This window comes from Sinocyclocheilus grahami, unplaced genomic scaffold (assembly GCF_001515645.1).
Source record: "Sinocyclocheilus grahami isolate Dianchi unplaced genomic scaffold, SAMN03320097.WGS_v1.1 scaffold1628.1, whole genome shotgun sequence".
NCBI classification, from domain to species: domain Eukaryota; kingdom Metazoa; phylum Chordata; class Actinopteri; order Cypriniformes; family Cyprinidae; genus Sinocyclocheilus; species Sinocyclocheilus grahami.
Window position 1 is genome coordinate 155,979 of NW_015506807.1, and position 15,197 is coordinate 171,175.

A 15,197-nucleotide genomic window follows, 5' to 3' on the forward strand; every position below is an offset into this window, starting at 1 on the left:
GCACTCAACTAGTGCTGCCCACTACAGATACCAGTCCTAAAAAGACTTTGGCTGTAATGAACTGCATACGGAAATCATCTAATTATGGTCCCTTAGGGACCACTCAGAGTTTGCCCCAAGGGAACAGGGGAGGATTGTAAGGAGTGAAATTATTTCTTTATGATATTAATTCCTTGTGAAGCCAAAACTCAGGAACTCTCACAACACACATGGTCACGGAATGCCAGGAGAAAACAAGGTAGATCCAAGTGCAGTTTAATGAAAGTAACAAATGAACAGAACAAAAATGTGGCAAAAGGTAATCCAAAACACAGAGAACATGAGACAACTATGAACTCAGAAGACAATACAATCTAGCAGCAATGACAGACAGTGCACAATTGGTGGCTGACTAAATACTTTTTTGCCCCACTGTATATAGATGGGATAATGAGTAAATTATAAACAGGTGCTTCTAATCAGAACAGAATTAACAAGCAAGGGACTATGGGAAATGGAGTTTAACACATAAAACAGAAACAGGACAAGCGCCCTCAAGTGGCCAGTCCAGGGCACCACAACCAGACACTGTGACATTACCCCCCCTCTACGGAGCAGATACCAGATGCTCCACCAGAACACAGAAAAGTTCAGGAGGGAGGTGGAATTGAGGAGGACCAGGGGGAGGGACGGCGGGCCAGGACCATACAATGGAAGGGGGCCAGGGGACAGAGATAGACCAGGGCATGAGCACAGAACCGGCAGGGTGAAAGGCCAAGGCGGGGCCGGCAGGGTGAACCAGCAAGGACCCAACCACACAGGAATCCCAGCAGATAGCCAGGATGGAGCCAGTGAGGCTCCTGCCAAACAGGAACCCAGGCGGGCAACCAGAGCAGAGCCGGAATCCTGCCAGGCAACACTGGTGGAACAGAAAACCCTCTCAGCGACTCAGGGAAAACTGTAAACAAGAGCAAAAAGAGTTTAGTACCAGCCTCGATGGCTGCAACAGGACAGGCTGATTGATCCGCAACGGTCCCTGTGAGCTCCCAGACTGGAGTTAATTCCTTCATGAGCTCTGAGAGCTCCTGAACTGGAGCGGGCTCTGTGAGCTCCCGGACAGTACAAGATTATGAGATGCATTATTTGAATGCTTGGCCAAAGAGATGTGTCTTTAATCTAGATTTAAACAAAGTGTGTCTGAACCCTGAACGTTATCAGGAAGGCTATTCCAGAGTTTGGGAGCCAAATGCGAAAAAGCTCTACCTCCTTTAGTGGACTTGGCTATCCTAGGTACTACCAAAAGTCCAGAATTTTGTGACCTTAGAGAGCGTGATGGATTGTAGCGTGGTAGAAGACTAGTTAGGTACGCAGGAGCTAACCCATTAAGGGCTTTATAGGCAAGTAATAATATTTTGTAACTGATACGGAACTTAATAGGTAGCCAGTGCAGAGACTGTAAAATTGGCGTAATATGATCATATTTTCTTGACCTGGTAAGGACTCTAGCCGCTGCATTTTGGACTACCTGTAGCTCTGTGAGCTCCCGGACTGGAGCGGGCTCTGCTGTCTTCCTTCTCAGCCTCCGCCGCTTAGTGGGAGTCTGAAGGATAGGGGTGGTGGGAAAATCCCTGCGGAAGGGGTTCTGACTGGCCTGTTTCTGCCCACTGACTTCGACCCTGGAGATATTTGACGAAGCCCCAGAAGTCTAGGATCTCGAGTCCTTTCATCACCCACTGGAGCAAAGGATCATCCAGACTGACGTTAAGGAGGTCCTTAAGAGTAGCATCATTATAATTTAGGCCCACCGCCAACGTCCAAAAGGTCTGGGCAAAACCACCAACCTCCATTCCTTCCTGCCTCCAAGCCATCAGAGTCCTGTGTCGGATCATTCGCTCCTTCCCTGTGGCAGGAGGGACGATCCGAAGGTCCATGGTTCACAAAAAAAAGGTAAAAAGAAAAACAAACTGCTGGATCTTGTAGTGGCTTCTAGATTCTGTCACGGAATGCCAGGAGAAAACAAGGTAGATCCAAGTGCAGTTTAATGAAAGTAACAAATGAACAGAACAGAACAAAAACGTGGCAAAAGGTAATCCAAAACACAGAGAACAGAAAACACGATGAACATGAGACAACTATGAACTCGGAAGACAATACAATCTAGCAGCAATGACAGACAGAGTGAGCATGGTACAGTGGGGAAAAAAAGTATTTAGTCAGCCACCAATTGTGCAAGTTCTCCCACTTAAAAAGATGAGAGGCCTGTAATTTTCATCATAGGTATACCTCAACTATGAGAGACAAAATGAGAAAAAAAATCCAGAAAATCACATTGTAGGATTTTTAAAGAATTTATTTGCAAATTATGGTGGAAAATACAAATCCAGGGCACCACAACCAGACACTGTGACACACATGCCATGCAACAAAACAATAAACTTTCTAATCTGACAGGAAGATCTGGGAGAAAGACAATTTGCTCATCTGTCCCTTCACCCATCCTTAGGCTCCCTCCTTTCACCCAGGGCATGACATAGAAGTGTCACAAACTCAAGTTGCCAGACTTACAAACTGCATTTATTAATTCATGATCTTAACCCATTCATGCTTGGTATCATTTTAAAGGTCTCTGTGTGATTGGTAAAATGTTTTTTTTTTATTTCACAGTAGTCACTTATATTATGAGAAACATTGAAAGCTTTAGTGAATTCTGTACTTCTGTTGTGGGCGGTCTCCTTTCAAAATCTGATAAACATTGCTCTACACCAGGTGTGACCATTTGGACACGAGAACAGTTTCTAGAGAGGCTTCTCATCCCCCATACACAGATGTAATCTGTTTGGGGTCGAGAATAAATGTTATGGCCCTTTTGTTCTGTTAGTATTTAAGGGAAAGTTGCAAATCAGTCATTGGGATTCTGTAGTCAGAAAACCCCACACCGCACATGTGAGACGCTGGAGCCATGGGCGACATTTGACTCTTGAGTCAGGGAGGGCAAGAAAAAAAAATAATAATAAATAATAAAATATATATTAATGAAATAAGTAAAAACAAAAGATAATTTTTTTTCTGATGTAAGCATAAAAAAATGCCCTACTGTATTGCAACGCATCAAAGCAGTCAATCCAACACAGTCAAGAATAACTTAAAGAGGTTGCCAACATTTAGTAAACTGTGGACTAGCTTTGGCTCTTCCTGCTGACTTGAATGGTGATGCTTCCCGTTTGTCAGTTGATGGTCTTTCATTTTTAACCAGAAATGTGCATGCTGCTTTTCTTATGTTCACTGAAGTGTCTTTTTCCCGTGTCACTTGAAATGTTTCCGTTTTGAATCGTTGTTACGAAAGGCGAGACACATAACGATCAGGACTATATTCTGTCATAAATCACATACCATTCATTGCTGAACTTTCTACCATCCGTTACTGGAAATTAAATTAAATTACTGGTTGATATGTCCCAATCTCAATACATTTATTATCGCAATTTGTATTCAATAAACACTTGAAATTGGAGTCAGATTTAAACGAGAAAGGAGTCAGAATTAAATTAGAAACCAAAGTTTTGATAAATCATGTGATTTTTTCAGAAGCGCGAGAAAGAACCTTCAACCAGGTTGCTGGACTCCGCTTTGTGGGCCGACGGGTGGATTCTTACAAAAACATTATTTTGTGTACCAGCAATAAGAGAAGAGCATACCCTTAGCAATTAGCACATCATGGACAACTGCAAAATTAATGCAACACATTGGTGTTAGCATGGGCGTAGCAGCCATTTTAAAAGTGGGGGGGACAGCTGTCAGTTGATGTGACCCTCAACGGCCAAACAAATTATGTACATAATGTACAAATTAAGTACATTCATATTCACATAATAAATTCTTGATAGAATACCAATTGCCATGTTTTAGAGCAATTTTTGGAACATGCCATGATAGCTTACAGGAAGCAAGATATCAGACTCAAAAACACTAACTCTAACCCCAATTTAAAAATAACTACTTGGGACTCTGAGACCACTGTGGACATCTATACTTTATTTTTATGAAATAAAGATATTTTATACACAATATTTCAGTTACACTACACGCAAACGATAACCGTTATCCCAATTCTTAACAGTTGGACAAAAAGCATCTTTAAAAACTATTTGAACACACTGCCTTTACCTATACAACAAATTTTATTTAACACATATACGCATATATATATATATATATATATATATATATATATATATTAATGTTTAATTCCTTAAAACACTGGCAAGTAGTCCCAGTTAAAAAGAAAGAAAGAAAAAAACACTGCCTTAAAATAATTATCTTCTTTCAACAAATCTCACCTGTATACATTCTGGAGAGGTCAAGCAACTGTCCTCCCCTCTCTCTGTCAGTGACGTGACAGCCTGCCTTTCCTACAGACCATTTAAAGTTAAGAACACAGCTGTAATGAATTAAAGTACTAAAATATGATAAAGTATGATTAGATATGATATTCGGTGCAAAACAACTTTGCTTTATTGGGAAAGGATAATTCTACTCCAGACGCTAGCGAACATTTACTCATTTAGCAGACACTTTTATCCAAATCGACTCACAAGTAGGAGAGCAAAAAATACACACTGGATCCGGCGCGACGTGACGCGTCACATGAGTTGTTCATGGGTTCTTTTGTCGCATCGCATGATCGCTTCACTTGCATCCGGTGTAGATGCCCCGTTAGGTCATATAATATCGTAGAAATTTGATCGTGTGTTTCGTGTTGTCATGACATAACACATATTTACAGTGTTTGAAAAAGTACGTCCTCTGGTTTTTTTCTGGGGTGCATTTTACCCCCAAACCGCCAAAAGAGCAAAGTGAAATCGCAGAGCAACAGGAGATTTGAAGCTCATGACAGACGCGCCCAAGAGATGATTCGCCTTATGAATGGTTGAATGTTAGTTAACTAAAATCTAAAAACAAAACAAAAAACAAACCAGAGAGCACAGGCAGAAATATCAAAATATCGGTGGTGGGTAAAAACAAAGTGCGGGGGACAGAATAACCTTCTTCTAAAAGTGCGGGGGATATGCCCACCCCCTTCCCCCGCGGCTGCTGTGCCCCTGGGTGTTAATGGGTGTTCATCCACACTCTGCATACCTTATTCAGTATCATCTGCCTTTGGCCGAAATGCTATTAATACAAGTGTCAACAGGGTAAATGGAATAGGGCTGTTGCCATTTTTTTGACTAGCTAGAAGACAAAACATTCTAGATCCAGGGGGGACAAATCTAAGACATTGTCTATTTTTCAGCCTTTTGTGATGCTGTTTCCTTGGGACTCTGTCTTTTATTGGTGTTAAGAATAAATTGCACGGTTTATAATGTTTTCACTCGTCTGTCTGTCATAGGTCACTGACCTTGGTAGGGCTCAGAAAATAGATACATCTTGTTTCAGAGGGTGGAACACCTTGTCTGCCACATCCTAATAACTCACTGTTGATGTGGTCTCAAGCAATTAACATAAATACTGAAATCATGCCTCACTGCATTGTTTAAATATTTATTATGCTCTTTTGCTCAAAGCCATTTTGCACATTATCAGAAAGTATCTTTAACACAATTAAAACTGCATTTAGATTGCACATTAGAATACACAGTTAGACAAAACATCTTGTGGCATTCTCAAACTGAAACTAAAATAGAATTTATAATAGAGGACCTCAGATATACTGGTAATATGAATGATTTGGAAATTTAAAAGTTTAAATTTGACAGTTAAAACTCCACTATTGAAGATCATTTTGGTGTAAAAAAAAGTCTTTATTAAGTGAATACATAAAGCATGTTCAAATTCAAATAACTTATCCCAGTTCACTAGGGTAAGCCTCTAATATTACATTTATTGTTAATTAATATATATATATATATATATATATATATTTTTTTTTATCTGTTGGATTAGGAAAATCATCATCTATGAAGAAATCTATACTGAAAATCAACAAACTCTCTGAGCTGTCCTTAGATCACATCTCTGGCCACACTTGGAACTAATCTCTGTACTATTTCACAATTGTAAATGGGTTTCCAAAAGTGTCATTTTAAATTGTAAATACTATCTCTCTTCCAAAATGCATCATGAAGCAACATAGGCAGATGCAGTACGGAGTAAATAGTCATCAAGTGCTTTTTTAGCTTATTCACTTACATACCTAAGTAGGTAGTATGTCTTTTCATTTTGAACGTTCTTCTGGCTTGATTAGTGTTTCAAAAAGGAGAGTTTCCAGTTACTGTACTTCAACTGATCCCCACTGAAGGTTCAGGAACTGATATTCTGTTTGCACATAAAGAGGCTACCAGCACCTTTACAAACTCTGCTGTACTTTAATTCAAGGAGGTGGTCACAGCTTCTTTTATGGGATACAAAAACATAAATACTGGATACTTTCCACTCTTCTTGTATGGCCTTCTCTTGATCGTACACCTGCATTTTAACTTGTGCTGCATTAAGACCTTTTACTGCTTCCAAATGCTGTGTCTTTCTCTGTTTTTCCCTTAAAAAAGTATTTTGTAGAGTGTCACCATTATGTTCTTTTAGTTCCATTGTCATGGACTTTTAGCTTGTTTTACATCACCTTCCTGCATCCTTTGTTCTAGTTTTCGGCCACTCATCAGTCACCATGGACATTCATTAATCAGCACACCTGTTCACCTTTAAGTTTGTTATCTCTGTGCATTTAAGCTCCTCTTTGTTCCCACTTCAGTTGTCCGGTATTGTTTGTGCAATGCACATTTTCGTAGCTTGGCATACTGTTTGGATTACCTACTGTTATTTTCTTTAGTAAACGGTGTTCTTTTATATACTTTTGAATCATCATCTTCTACTCTCCTGCAGATTTTAGCTCCAACCTGCTTCAAAACACTTGCCTAGAAGTTTCTAGTGAGTCTGAAGTCCTTGATTAACTGGTTCACGTGTGTTTAATTAGGGTTAAATCTAAACTGCTGGATTGTGGCACTCCAGGAACAGGTTTGGACATCCATGCTCTAAACCAGTGATCCTCAAATCTGGCTCACAATATCCACTTTCCTGCAGTGATTAGCTCCAACCCTATAATCAAACAAACCTACCTGTGAATAAGCTTGTTTGAGATGAGCAAAATCTGCGCAGAACCGATTACCACGAAATGCATGCCGGTTAGGAAAGTGTACGTGTTATGTCCGACTTGCTCTGATGTCGCGCTGACGTGTGCCAAAAAACAAAAAGCGGTGGCGAGGCGGCTGTGTTGGATTGTGCAGCCGAGCACAGTTGCTCTCCACCGACTGCGCTGATCAAAAGCATGATGGGAAACGACTAACTGACGACACAGCTTAATGCTCATTGGTTCAGACAACTGTGATGCTGCGTTCTCTTCTATAATATTTAATGTTTTTATCTGATTTAATGTGATTATGTATTTAAATTATGCTTGAATATTCCCAAACACTATGACAGTGGGATCTCTGTGTGAGATATGTGATAGTTGTCATATTTCTATAAAAATCTAAAATACATGTTTGTATTAAAGTAAAAATGGATGATAAATACGCCTTTCGTATATGGAATTAAATAGCAAGCATTTTGAGTGTCTTGTTCATCTTATTTATTTTCATATAAAAACAACAGAGCTGAAATTATATCATGTTAATTAGCAACACAGCACGTGAGTGTGAATAACACAATATCTGCCTTTGATCTCGTAATTATCTTCCACTTCAAGAGCTCAAAACTGTCCGTCTTGACTGCGTTTGTTTCACTCCTACATTTCAGGCGAGGTGAGGGGCATCTCAAACAAGCCTATTTTCTAATGACCCTGAAGACATTGATTAGCAAACTCAGGTGTGTTTGATTAGGGTAGAGCTACACCCTGCAGGAAAGTGGATATTGCAAACAGATTTGAGGATCACTGCTCTAAACAATGCTTAACAGTTGCTCTATTCTGCTGCCTCTTGATCAGGTATCTTCTTTTTAACAAAATCAAGTCACCTTTATTTTTATAACACTTTATACAATACAGATTGTTTTAACCCCTTTGCTGACCCCCCATTTTTTAAATGTATAAAAAATATGTTGCTGTGGTAAATAGTTTTAGAAACACAATGAAGCTAAAGCCACAAGTATACTACTGCTTCATTTCAAATTTCAGGACATGATCTCTAAAACTGTGAAATTTATGAAACATTTTGTGAGACCATATCATGTGTGTTTTTAGAGAAGGCTAATAAAATTTAGTTATGGCCTCCTGTAAGCTCTCCTGTGTGCTCTTGCCTCATGTCTGGCTCGGCAAACTACCCCATTCATGATTCTATTGTTTTCATTCGATGAACCTTTCACACCTCTGTCAGGTATGAGACATTATCCTTGTTATTCCTTTCATAGACGGCCTCCTTGGCCGGAAAAGAACAGGCAGAGAGTTCATAGACGGCCTCCTTGGCCGGAAGAGGTTCTGCAGCCTGTGCCGCCACCTCCAAAGAGACTACAGTGGACACTATGGCCTCTGGGAGCACAGCAGTGGACACCGCTACCTCAGGAGGTTCTGCAGCGTAAGCTGCCACCTCCGAAGAGACTACAGTGGACACCATGGCCTCTGGGAGCACAGCAGTGGACACCGCTACCTCGGGAGGTTCTGCAGCGTAAGCCGCCACCTCTGGAGATGTTGTAGCCGGTGCTGCTGCCTCTAGCAAATCGGAGGTGCATAGCACCCAGATACACCATAAAGCAACCTCCCATATGGAAAGTGCTGCAGACAGGGGAATGAGTTCATGAATAGAAGGGTTAGAGTGAGTGGGTTTGGGGATACCAGCGGTGCGTGCAGACACCAGCGGTGCATCCCTCACACTGGATACCAGACTGGGATACCGAAGGGCTGACCTTGAGAATCTGGGTGTGACAGACAGGACGTGACATGACTCTGGATGATCAGCTGTGATGCAACGTGATTCTGGATGAATAACTGAGGCGTGACGTGACTCTGGACGTACAGTTGAGACATGACGAGACTCTGGACGAACAGCTGAGACATGGCGAGACCCTAGAAGATCAGCTGTGAAGTAACGAGGCTCTGGCAGCTCAGCTGAGACTTGACTGGACTCATGAAGATCAGTTGTGACTTGACTTGACTCATGACGATCAACTGTGACTTGACTCATGAAGATCAGCTGTGACTTGACTAGACTCATGAATATCAGCTGTGACTTGACCAGACTCAGGATAATAAACTGTGACTCGATTTGACTCATGACGATCAACTGTGCCTAGACTCGACTCAGGAAGATCAACTGTGACTGGACTTCATTCAGAAAGATTAGCTGTGACTTGACCAGACTCAGGATAATAAACTGTGACTCGATTTGACTCATGATGATCAACTGTGACTAGACTCGACTCAGGAAGATCAACCGTGACTAGACTTGACTCGGGAAGATTAGCTGTGGCTTGACTAGACTCATGATAATAAACTGTTACTTGACCGGACTCATGATGATCCACCGTGACTTGACTAGATGCGGTTGTCCATAAATACTACCACTGCCCACTGTGGGATTCCCTGACCGAGATTCCCTGCTCCCCTTGGCATAGACATGCTGGCATGCAGCTGGGTTCTGTGCAAATATGCATTTCTCCCAGTGAGCCTAATTGCACCAACATTGTGCGAGGATGGGACAGGTCCTGTTGGTTGTGCCATACTGGCCCACCCAAACTCATTCACTTTGCAATAGCCTCTCCCTGGTGAATTCCCCTGAGGAAGAACTTCCTTTCTCAGGGATGGGCACAATGTGGCACCTGTGCCCAGACTTCTTGAACCTCTGTGACTGGGCCCTGGATGAGGCATGGAAGACTTGAGTTGGCTATCACTAGCGGTGATAGACACCATTACTCAGGCTAGAGCCCCCTCTATGAGTCAAATTTGATTACTAACTGGTTTGATTCCTGAAGGGAAGACCCACAAAGGTGAGTCAGTTATTTCCTTCCTGCAGGAGAGTTTGGAGGGTCGGCTACTCCCTTCCACCCTGAAAGTGTATGTGGCCGCCATAGTGGCACATCATGATAAAGTGGATGGTAAGCCTCCAGCACCATGCAGCAGTTGAATTCAGTAAAGGAATTTGATGCCAGGCCCAGTACTCATGAAGCATGCTCTTTTCAGGTCAGCCATTATAGTGGGCTAGGTCCTCCATATGTAGTGCCTCCGCGACACCCAAAGTAAATAAAGATCCGACAGTCAACAAAGCATAATCCATGAACTGAGCGAGTGATGAACGTGGACCCTCGCGTCTAAGCTTAGTCCTGAGAGGTTGATTTATGCCATCGCAGAAAAACTCTATCAAACAGTCTGGTAACTCAGAATAGTGAGCGATGGCTAAAAACTCTTGGATATAGTTCTCCAATGATCGTGGACCCTGTTTAAGGGCTAACAAAATCCTTGCTGTGTCCATACCTGGCCATTGTTCCTCAGAAAAGCTGCTGGGTCCTTGTATGGCTGAGTATTCTGTAACGGGGCTGACGAGACGTGAGACGTGTGGATCCATCTACAAGCTTTTATTAGAGAGACGTGGTAAACAGGCAGGGTCAAACAATGGCAAACAGGTATATGGCGGGCAAAACACAAGAATAGTCCTAGGGCTAGCGTAGGTCACCGATCGGCAGACAGAATCACAGGGGCGAGACGAGAGGGAAAAATCCAGGAAAACAGGCAAAGATCAGATACCGCAGAAACAGGCAAGGCAAAACAAGGAAAACAAGGAGACTCGGAAAGGGGTACAGGCTAAACAATACTCAGCAGAGAAAGGTGCTTAGAGTGGGTGTTATATAGTGAGTGAGGTGATTAGAAACAGCTGTGTGCAATGAGTGCAATCAGGGCAGTGTGTAAATCGTGCAAAGAATGATGGGAAATGTAGTCCGGGGTGCTATGCAACAGTTTGTGTAGTGCGAGAGTCAATGTAAAGGAAAGGATGACCTCTGGTGGTGAATAAACGGAAGTCCATGGACCGAATTCGTGACAGCTGCAGACATGACTGAATATGAATGCGTGGTGAATTTCTATTCTATATACGACAAATACCGATTTATTATTTTGCACTCCTGACATAAATTACTAAATTGCTGTCACTGCAACAATGTTTTATCAAAACAGTGGTCAAATATCGAAGCTAGAGTCTTTAATCTTTCTACTGATGCACAGTTTGTCCAGATGAAGTAAGAGTGTGATGTTTTAACGTGCTGTGAAAGGGAAACAACAATAATCATCTGGGGCCGTCGCCAATCTTTTACAGCTACGGGGTTAAAACAGAAGAACCAAATGATACAAGGAGCCCATATAAACACATATGAAAAAAAAGCTTAAAAAAACAATCAGATTTGATAGCATGTGCACAGTGCAACAGCAAACAGTTTTTTTACATTTTAGAGAAGTCAAGTTGCCATACCGAACATGGTGATGCCAAAAAAAACCTAAACCAACTGCCTGCTGACTGCATATATCTACTACAGAACACGGATCCATTCAGAATAACTAAACACAGCAACATACACATGATAAATCAAATCATTATCGTGAATGTGTGTGGAACAAACATGAATGTATGGAAATGTCTGTGCCTGTGCATAAATACAATGAGCGATCAGTGCGTCAAGAGCACTCATACACGCATTAATATAAAACGGACTCACACGTGCTTACTGTACAACTCCTGTATGCCACTGCACTTGTCTTAACCTTGATTGCAGTCTTCATCCATCAAAACTTTACTAGTGAGACTGGTTATCCAGCCGAGAAAACTTAGTTTGTGTCTCATCTGGCCATACAGTGGTGTGATGTGTTGACAATCCGTTCACTCTGTATTTAACACAGAGCGATGTGTGACGGCTCGCGGTCTTCAGAGACAATCAAAATATGATAGAGCTTGTGTTTAAAAGCCAAACACACTGGAATGAATAATTCACTGAAAATGCAACATGAGTCTCTGTTCTCTCTGCAATCTCTGATGTAATCAGCCTTGTTTCCTTTATATTAGGGCTGTTTTGGACGGATTGTTTGGATCATTGAACTGAAAAATTTCCCAGAGTTTAGCGGCTTAAAATGATCTGATCTCAAGCAAAAAAGCAAAATTGGGTTAAAAGTAGGGCTGGACGATATGGCCAAAAGTTATATCACGATATATTTCTTAATTTCGATATAGATATGAACACTATTTTAAAAAAGCCTTGTAAAAACTGCCAAGAACGCGCACAACAGATGTCTGTGCATTCAAACTTTATTTAAAAAAATTAAAAAATAATAATTTGCCAAGTCTATGACACCTCATATAAAACCATATAATACTTTAATTAAAAAAAACACCACAAATAAATTAATGTTCACATTTATTTGTATTTAGCCTTCATACAAACAAGAAATGTGAAATCACTGTCAAATAAACATCTCAGACTCACCTTGTTAATTATTAATATCTTCTAACATACCAGTCAAAAGTTTTTGAACAGTAAGATTTTTATTGTTTTTAAAGAATTCTCTTCTGCTCATCAAGCCTGCATTTATTTGATCCAGCAAAATACAGCAAAATCAGTAACATTCTGAAATAATTTTACTATTTAAAATAACTATTGTCTATTTGGAAATATTTTAAAATGCAATTTATTCCTGTGATTTCAAAGCTATATTTTTAGCATCATTACCCCAGTCATATGATCCTACAGAAATCATTCTAATATTCTGATTTGCTGCTCAAAAATCATTTATTATTATGTTGAAAACAGCTGAGTAGAATTTTTTCAGGTTTCTTTGATGGATAAAAAGTTCAGAAGAACAGTATTTATCTGAAATAGAATTTTTTTGTAACATTATAAATGTCTTTATCATCTTTTGATCAATTTAAAGCATCCTTGCTAAATAAAAGTATTAATTTCTATAATTTCTTTCAAAAAAAAAAGAAAGAAAGAAATCATACTGACTCCAAGCTTTTGAATGGTATAGTGTATAATGTTACAAAAGCTTTTTATTTCAGATAAATGCTGATCTTTGGATCTTTCTGTTCATCAAAGAATCCTGAAAAAATATACTGTAAATGTTGATAATCAGCAAATCAGCATATGAGAATGATTTCTGAAGGATCATGTGACCCTGAAGACTGGAGTAATTATGCTGAAAATACAGCTTTGTATCACAGGAATAAATTACATTTTAAAATATATTCAAATAGAAAATATTTCTAAATTTGACTGTTTTTGCTGTACTTTAGATCTAATAAATGCAGACTTGGTGAGCAGAAGAGAATTCTTAAAAAAAAAAAAAAAATCTTACTGTTCAAAAACCTTTGACTGGTAATGTAGGGCGGCTGATTATTGTTATAGATTGAAACAAATGTGCTTCAGCCAGGATAAAGAATATGAAAAGTGCTCTGAGTTGCTGCAGAAAAAAAAGAGCAACAACAAAAACATGTTGCTGGAGACGGGCTTATTGAAAATTGAAAAGTTGATTGTCTGCCAGCAGGAGGTGCATTGAGAGCGGTAGAACTAGCGGTTTCTCCAGTAACGGCTGTAATCAAAGCAGCTCCGCTCATGAACGCTACTTTATCAGATAAAATGAAAATGTCATCGAAACTTTTCTGAAGACAGTCGGTTCCCTTCAGAAATACAGTCATATAAAACACCCGCTCCACGTTTTGATTTTGAAACGTGCAGTGCTTATGTTTATTCAACGAAGTCAAACGCCACAAATAAATCAATGTATGGGAAACTGGTAATGTATATCGAAATGTGTTTAAAAATCATATCACCGTTATTGAAAAGAATTATATCGCGATACATATTGATATTGAATTATTGTCCAGTCCTAGTTAAAAGGTTAGAATAGAAATTGTGCTTCAGTAATTTTTGCTTTAATTGCGTTAAATTAATTTAACATGTTAAGGATTGTAAAATGTATCGCATGAGTTAATGCATTAATGTTGACAGCCCTAGTTATTACTGTAATCTCTGTTCCCTAATGAAAGGAACAAGATGTTGTGTCCCTACTGCCACAACACTGAACTACCCACTGGATTACCGGAACATGCACAGGTTTCCAAGTGTGCCCCTAGTGTTAGTACATCAACACAATGTCAAGTCAAGTCACCTTTATTTGTATAGCGCTTTATACAATACTGGTTGTGTCAATGCAGCTTTACAGTGTCAAACTGGAAAATAGTTTGTCAATGATGCAAGAAGACAATAACAGAGTCATTTTTCAGCTAATCATTGATGATTCAGTGATGTCATCATCCAGTTCAGCTCTCTTCCAATAGTGTCTGTGCAATTAGTCAAGTGTCCCCAACTAAGCAAGCCAAAGGCGACAGTGGTAAGGAACCAAAAACCCCATCGTTGACAGAAATGGAGAAAAAACCTTTGGAGAAACCAGACTCAGTTGGGGAGCCAGTTATCCTCTGGCCAGACGAAATCAGCACGGCGTGGTTTAATTCTAGGCTGCAACACAGGTGCAGAGGACTTGTCTGGTTCCCATGGTCTTGTGCTGATGGTTGTCGAGGTCTGGGTGGCTATGCTGACCTCAGAATAAGAATGAAAGAGACTACTATTAGTGTAGATGCCATTCTTCTTACGATGTAACGAGTACATCGGATGCTATAGGAAGAGATGGGTCTTCAATCTAGATTTAAACTGACAGAGTGTGTCTGCCTCCCGAACAATGCTAGGTAGACTGTTCCAGAGTTTGAGCACTAAATAGGAAAAGGATCCGCCGCCCGCAGTTGATTTTGATATTCTAGGTATTATCAAAACTCTAGCTGCAGAATTTTGTACCAGCTGGAGTTTGTTTATTAAGCACGCAGAGCAACCACCCAATAAAGCATTACAATAATTAGGGATGCACCGATACTGAAATGCCCCGATACCAAACGCCGATACCACAGCATGTGATAAGCGCCATATTCAGACAACGAAACACCCACAACAGAACAACAGACAGCAGAATGGAGTTAAGGATGTCTACTACGAAGTATATGTATGCAATGAATATAATGTTAAACATTCAGTATTAATGCCTGTATAGCTGATGTGCGCGAGCTGATAAACAAAGCACACTGAGTGGATTGAGCGCGCGGTGACGCAGATGCGCGCGAGCTTGTCCAGTGAATATACCTTTCTCACAGACATCACTGGAAAGTTTGTAGTGTGGTCAGATACGTCAAAAACAAGTAAGTAAAACAATGCAC